The sequence below is a fragment of the Triticum dicoccoides genome, chromosome 7A (genome assembly GCF_002162155.2).
Source record: "Triticum dicoccoides isolate Atlit2015 ecotype Zavitan chromosome 7A, WEW_v2.0, whole genome shotgun sequence".
NCBI classification, from domain to species: Eukaryota; Viridiplantae; Streptophyta; class Magnoliopsida; order Poales; family Poaceae; genus Triticum; species Triticum dicoccoides.
The window spans coordinates 179,910,481-179,918,230 of NC_041392.1; positions in this window are offsets into that span (position 1 = coordinate 179,910,481).

The following is a 7,750-nucleotide window of genomic DNA, read 5'->3' on the forward strand; positions in this document are numbered from 1 at the left end:
TATTATGATCCTCAGGTTGGTCGGCCGCACCCAACCCGAGTCTCGAGGACTAAGCACGCCGTTTTTTGTGCCCCGAAGTATTCTGCCGAGTTAGGACGTGATCCTCGGGCTGATTTTGCAAATCAACCCGAGTCTCAGCGGTTACTGGGATCAGCGCTCTTACGTCATCCTTCAGGTGCATCTCGGGTTTTAGGCCGATACACACCTTGACGGCTACTGGCTATATATCTCGGCAGAGAATAAATTGCACCAATAAAAAATATTGACAAAAATCGGCCCACAGTCGGGGTGGTGCACCACCTCGGAATCAGTTCGGCATAAAGCTCGGGCGCTAGTGGCTGGCTCCATAGAGGGCATTTCCAGCATTAAGCTCGGCTAAACTCCTTCAACTTTTTTGAACCAAGGTGATCTATGACACCTCGGATATAGTCCGGCATTGGAGCTCGGATATAGTCCGGCGTTGGAGCTCGGATACATTCCGACGTTGGAGCTCGGAAGCGGTCTGGCGTTGGTGCTCGTCTGCAAAAGATACCTCGAATGCAGTCCAATGTTGGAACTCGGACACAAGAGGGCGCTGCCGCCCGGGAACAACTTCAAACCCGATGTGTGGCATAAAAATAACAAGGCATTGATAAAGGCCGAAAACTTAAAGGGGCTCCTCGGATACCCGACGTATAAACTCTTCGGATGCACGTTGGTGATCCTCAAGATCGAAGAAGATTTGTTGAACCAGTTTTCAAGACCGACGACCGAAGATGAAGAACAGTTTAGAAGAATCGAGGAGCGTCCCCAACTTGAAGACCGGTTCAGGGGGCTACTGACGGTGTCCTGGACTAGGGGGTACTCACCACATTGTCTCCCGGTCAGTTAGATTGGGCCGAGGACCCCCATGGCCGTATACTCATGGACCAGTTCTGACATCTGCCGCATACAAAGAAGATTCCACAAGACTTGGTGGTCAAGACAAGGACTCCTCCACCACCGGCGTATTCGCCTACGACTCTTGTTATCCTAGGCCTCTGGTGCATTATATAAACCAGGGCCAGGCTAGTCGATAGATATACATACAATCATATCATAGGCTAGCTTCTAGGTTTTAGCCTCTTTGATCTCGCAGTAGATCAACTCTTGTAATAGTCATATCATCAAGAACAATCAAGTAGGACGTAGGATATTACATCCATCAAGAGGGCCCGAACCTGGGTAAACATCGTGTCCCCTGCCTCCTATTACCATCCGCCTTAGACGCACAGTGATGGGGAACATAGTAATTTCAAAATTTTCCTACGCACACGCAAGATCATGGTGATGCATAGCAACGAGAGGGGAGAGTGTGATCTATGTACCCTTGTAGACCGACAGCGGAAGCGTTAGCACAACGCGGTTGATGTAGTCGTACGTCTTCACGGCCCGACCGATCAAGCACCGAAACTACAGCACCTTCGAGTTTTAGCACACGTTCAGCTCGATGACGATCCCCGGACTCCGATCCAACAAAGTGTCAGGGTAGAGTTCCGTCAGCACGACGGCATGGTGACGATCTTGATGTACTACCGTCGTAGGGCTTCGCCTAAGCACCACTACAATATTATCGAGGATTATGGTGGAAGGGGGCACCGCACACGGCTAAGAATATGATCACGTGGATCAACTTGTGTGTCTAGGGGTGCCCCCTGTCCCCGTATATAAAGGAGAAAAGGGAGGAGGCCGGCCGGCCCATATTGGCGCGCCAGGAGGAGTCCTCCTCCTAGTAGGAGTAGGACTCCTACTAGGAGGGGGAAGGAAGTGGGGAGGGAGAAGGAAAGGGGGTGCCGCCCCCCCTCTCCTAGTCCAATTTGGACCAGGGGGGAGGAGGCGCGCGGCCCACCCTGGCTGCCCCTCTCTATCTCCACTAAGGCCCATATGGCCCATTACTTCTCCCGGTAGGGTTCCGGTAACCCTCCGGCTCTCCGATTTTCTCCGAAATCACCCGGAACACTTCCGGTGTCCGAATATAGTCGTCTAATATATCAATCTTTATGTCTCGACTATTTCGAGACTCCTCGTTATGTCCGTGATCACATCTGGGACTCCGAACAAACTTCGGTACATCAAAACTCATAAACTCATAATATAACTGTCATCGAAACCTTAAGCGTGCGGACCCTACGGGTTCGAGAACAATGTAGACATGACCGAGACACGTCTCCGGTCAATAACCAATAGCGGAACCTGGATGCTCATATTGGCTCCTACATATTCTATGAAGATCTTTATCAGTCAGACCGCATAATAACATACATTGTTCCCTTTGTCATTGGTGTTTTACTTGCCCGAGATTCGATCGTCGGTATCTCAATACCTAGTTCAATCTCGTTACCGGCAAGTCTCTTTACTCATTTCGTAATACATCATCTCACAACTAACTCATTAGTTGAAATGCTTGCAAGGCTTATGTGATGTGCATTACCGAGAGGGCCCAGAGATACCACTCCGACAATCGAAGTGACAAATCCTAATCTCGAAATACACCAACCCAACATGTACCTTTGGAAACACCTGTAGAGCTCCTTTATAATCACCCAGTTACGTTGTGACGTTTGGTAGCACACAAAGTGTTCCTCCGGCAAACGGGAGTTGCATAATCTCATAGCCATAGGAACATGTATAAGTCATGAAGAAAGCAATAGCAACATACTAAACGATCGGGTGCTAAGCTAATGGAATGGGTCAAGTCAATCACATCATTCTCCTAATGATGTGATCCCATTAATCAAATAACAACTCATTGTCTATGGTTAGGAAACATAACCATCTTTGATTAACGAGCTAGTCAAGTAGAGGCATACTAGTGACACTCTGTTTGTCTATGTATTCACACATGTATTATGTTTCCGGTTAATACAATTCTAGCATGAATAATAAACATTTATCATGAAATAAGGAAATAAATAATAACTTTATTATTGCCCCTAGGGCATATTTCCTTCAGTCTCCCACTTGCACTAGAGTCAATAATCTAGTTCACATCGCCATGTGATCTAACATCAATAGTTCACATCTTTATGTGGTTAACACCCATAGTTCACATCGATATGTGACCAACACCCAAAGGGTTTACTAGAGTCAGTAATCTAGTTCACATCGCTATGTGATTAACACCCAAAGAGTACTAAGGTGTGATCATGTTTTGCTTGTGAGATAATTTTAGTCAACGGGTCTGTCATATTCAGATCCGTAAGTATTTTGCAAATATCTATGTCAACAATGCTCTGCACGGAGCTACTCTAGCTAATTGCTCCCACTTTCAATATGTGTCTAGATCGAGACTTAGAGTCATCCAGATCTGTGTCAAAGCTTGCATCGACGTAACTCTTTACGACGAACCTTTTGTCACCACCATAATTGAGAAATATTTCCTTATTCCACTAAGGATAATTTTTACCGGTGTCCAGTGATCTACTCCTAGATCACTATTGTACTCCCTTGCCAAAAACAGTGTAGGGTATACAATAGGTACACAGCATGGCATACTTTATAGAACCTATGATTGAGGCATAGGGAATGACTTTCACTCTCTTTTTATCTTCTGCCGTGGTCGGGCTTTGAGTCTTACTCAATTTCACACCTTGTTACACAGGCAAGAACTCTTTCTTTGACTGTTCCATTTTGAACTACTTCAAAATCTTGTCAAGGTATGTACTCACTGAAAAAACTTATCAAGCGTCTTGATCTATCTCTATAGATCTTGATGCTCAATATGTAAGCAGCTTCACCGAGGTCTTTCTTTGAAAAACTTCTTTCAAAACACTCCTTTATGCTTTGCAGAATAATTCTACATTATTTCCGATCAACAATATGTCATTCACATATACTTATCAGAAATGTTGTAGTGCTCCCACTCACTTTCTTGTAAATACAGGCTTCACTGCAAGTCTGTATAAAACTATATGCTTTGATCAACTTATCAAAGCATATATTCCAACTCCGAGAAGCTTGCACCAGTCCATAGATGGATCGATGGAGCTTGCATATTTTGTTAGTACATTTAGGATTGACAAACCTTCTAGTTGCATCATATACAACTCTTCTTTAATAAATCCATTAAGGAATGCAGTTTTGTCTATCCATTTGCCAGATTTCATAAAATGCGGCAATTGCTAACATGATTCGGACAGACTTAAGCATAGATACGAGTGATCAACTCTCATCATAGTCAACACCTTGAACTTGTCGAAAACCTTTTTGCGACAATTCTAGCTTTGTAGATAGTAACACTACTATTAGCGTCCGTCTTCCTCTTGAAGATCCATTTAATCTCAATGGCTCACCGATCATTGGGCAAGTCAATCAAAGTCCATACTTTGTTCTCATACATGGATCTCATCTCAGATTTCATGGCCTCAAGCCATTTCACGGAATTTGGGCTCATCATCGCTTCCTCATAGTTCGTAGCTTCGTCATGGTCAAGTAACATGACGTCCAGAACAGGATTACCGTACCACTCTGGTGCGGATCTCACTCTGGTTTACCTACGAGGTTCGATAGTAACTTGATCTGAAGTTACATGATCATCATCATTAGCTTCCTCACTAATCGGTGTAGTAGTCACAGGAACATATTTCTGTGATGAACTACTTTCCAATAAGGGAGCAGGTACAGTTACCTCATCAAGTTCTACTTTCCTCCCACTCACTTCTTTCGAGAGAAACTCCTTCTCTAGAAAGGATCCATTCTCAGCAACGAATATATTGCCTTCGGATCTATGATAGAAGGTGTACCCAACATTTTCTTTTGGGTATCCTATGAAGACGCACTTCTCCGATTTGGGTTAGAGCTTATCAGGTTGAAACTTTTTCACATAAGCATTGCAACCTCAAACTTTAAGAAACGACATCTTAGGTTTCTTGCCAAACCATAGTTCATACGGTGTTGTCTCAATGGATTTAGATGGTGCCCTATTTAACGTGAATGTAGTTGTCTCTAATGCATAACCCCAAAACGATAGCGGTAAATCTGTAAGAGACATCATAGATCGCACCATATCTAATAAAGTACGGTTACGACGTTCGGACACACCATTACACTGTGGTGTTCCAGGTGGCGTGAGTAGTGAAACTATTTCACATTGTTTTTAACTGAAGGCCAAACTCGTAACTCAAATATTTTACTTCTGTGATCATATCGTAGAAACTTTTATTTTTGTTACGATGATTCTCCACTTCACTCTGAAATTCTTTGAACTTTTTAAATGTTTCAGACTTGTGTTTCATCAAGTAGATATACTCATATCTGCTCAAATCATCTGTGAAGATCAGAAAAGAATGATACCTGCCGCGAGCCTCAATATTCATCGGACCACATACATCTGTATGTATGATTTCCAACAAATCTGTTGCTCGCTCCATTGTTCCGGAGAATGGAGTCTTAGTCATCTTGCCCATGAGGCATGGTTTGCAAGCATCAACTGATTCATAATCTAGTGATTCCAAAAGCCCATCATCATGGAGTTTCTTCATGCGCTTTACACCAATATGACCTAAACGGCAGTGCCACAAATAAGTTGCACTATCATTATCAACTTTGCATCTTTTGGTTTCAATATTATGAATATGTGTATCACTACGATCGAGATCCAATGAACTATTTTCATTGGGTGTGTAACCATATAAGGTTTTATTCATGTAAACAGAACAACAATTTATTCTCTTACTTAAATGAATAACCGTATTACAATAAACATGATCAAATCATATTCATGCTCAACGCAAACACCAAATAACACTTATTTAGGTTCAACACTAATCCCGAAAGTATAGGGAGTGTGCGATGATGATCATATCAATCTTGGATCCACTTCCAACACACATCGTCACTTCACCCTTAACTAGTCTCTGTTTATTTTGCAATTCCCGTTTCGAGTTACTAATCTTAGCAACTGAACTAGTATCTAATACTGAGGGGTTGCTATAAACACTAGTAAAGTACACATCAATAACATGTATATCAAATATACTTATGTTCACTTTGCCATCCTTCTTATCCGCCAATCACTTGGGGTAGTTCTGCTTCCAGTGACCAGTCCCTTTGCAGTAGAAGCACTTAGTCTCAGGCTTAGGACCAGACTTGGGCTTCTTCACTTGAGCAGCAACTTGCTTGCTGTTTTTCTAGAAGTTCCCCTTTTTTCCTTTGCCCTTTTCTTGAAACTAGTGATCTTGTCAACCATCAACACTTGATGCTCTTTCTTGATTTCTACCTTCATCGATTTCATCATCATGAAAAGCTCGGGAGTCGTTTTCGTCATCCCTTGCATAATATAGTTCATCACGAAGTTCTACTAACTTGGTGATGGTGACTAGAGAATTCTGTCAATCACTATCTTATCTGGAAGATTAACTCCCACTTGATTCAAGCGATTGTAGTACCCGGACAATCTGAGCACATGCTCACTAGTTGAGCGATTCTCCTCCATCTTTTAGCTATAGAACTTGTTGGAGAGTTCATATCTCTCAACTCGGGTATTTGCTTGAAATATTAACTTCAACTCCTGGAACATCTCATATGGTCCATGACGTTCAAAATGTCTTTGAAGTCCCGATTCTAAGCCATTAAGCATGGTGCACTAAACTATCAAGTAGTCATCATATTTAGCTAGCCAAATGTTCATAACGTCTGCATCTGCTCCTGCAATAGGTCTGTCACCTAGCGGTGCATCAAGGACATAATTCTTCTGTGCAGCAATGAGGATAAACCTCAGATCACGGATCCAATCCGCATCATTGCTACTAACATCTTTCAACACAATTTTCTCTAGGAACATATCAAAATAAACACAGGGAAGCAACAATGCGAGCTATTGATCTACAACATGATTTGCAAAATACTACCAGGACTAAGTTCATGATAAATTTAAGTTCAATTAATCATATTACTTAAGAAGTCCCACTTAGATAGACATCCCTCTAATCCTCTAAGTGATCATGTGATCCAAATCAACTAAACCATGTTCGATCATCACGTGAGATGGAGTAGTTTCATTGGTGAACATCACTATGTTGATCATATCTACTATATGATTCACGCTCGACCTTTCGGTCTCCGTGTTCCGAGGCCATATCTGTTTATGCTTGGCTCGTCAAGTATAACCTGAGTATTCCGTGTGTGCAACTGTTTTGCACCCGTTGTATTTGAACGTAGAGCCTATCACACCCGATCATCACGTGGTGTCTCAGCACGAAGAACTTTCGCAACGGTGCATACTCAGGGAGAACACTTCTTGATAATTAGTGAGAGATCATCTTAAAATGCTACCATCAATCAAAGCAAGATAAGATGTATAAAAGATAAACATCATATGCAATCAAAATATGTGACATGATATGGCCATCATCATCTTGCGCCTTTGATTTCCATCTCCAAAGTACTGTCATGATCTCTATCGTCACCGGAATGACACCATGATCTCCATCATCTTGATCTATATCAATGTGTCGTCACGTGGTCGTCTCGCCAACAATTGCTCTTGCAACTATTGCTATCGCATAGCGATAAAGTAAAGCAATTATTGGGCGCTTGCATCTTATGCAATAGAGAGACAACCATAAGGATTTTGCTAGTTGCCGATAACTTCAACAAAACATGATCATCTCATACAACAACTTATATATCATCATGTCTTGACCATATCACATCACAACATGCCCTGCAAAAACAAGTTAGACGTCCTCTACTTTGTTGTTGCAAGTTTTACGTGGCTGCTACGGGCTTAGCA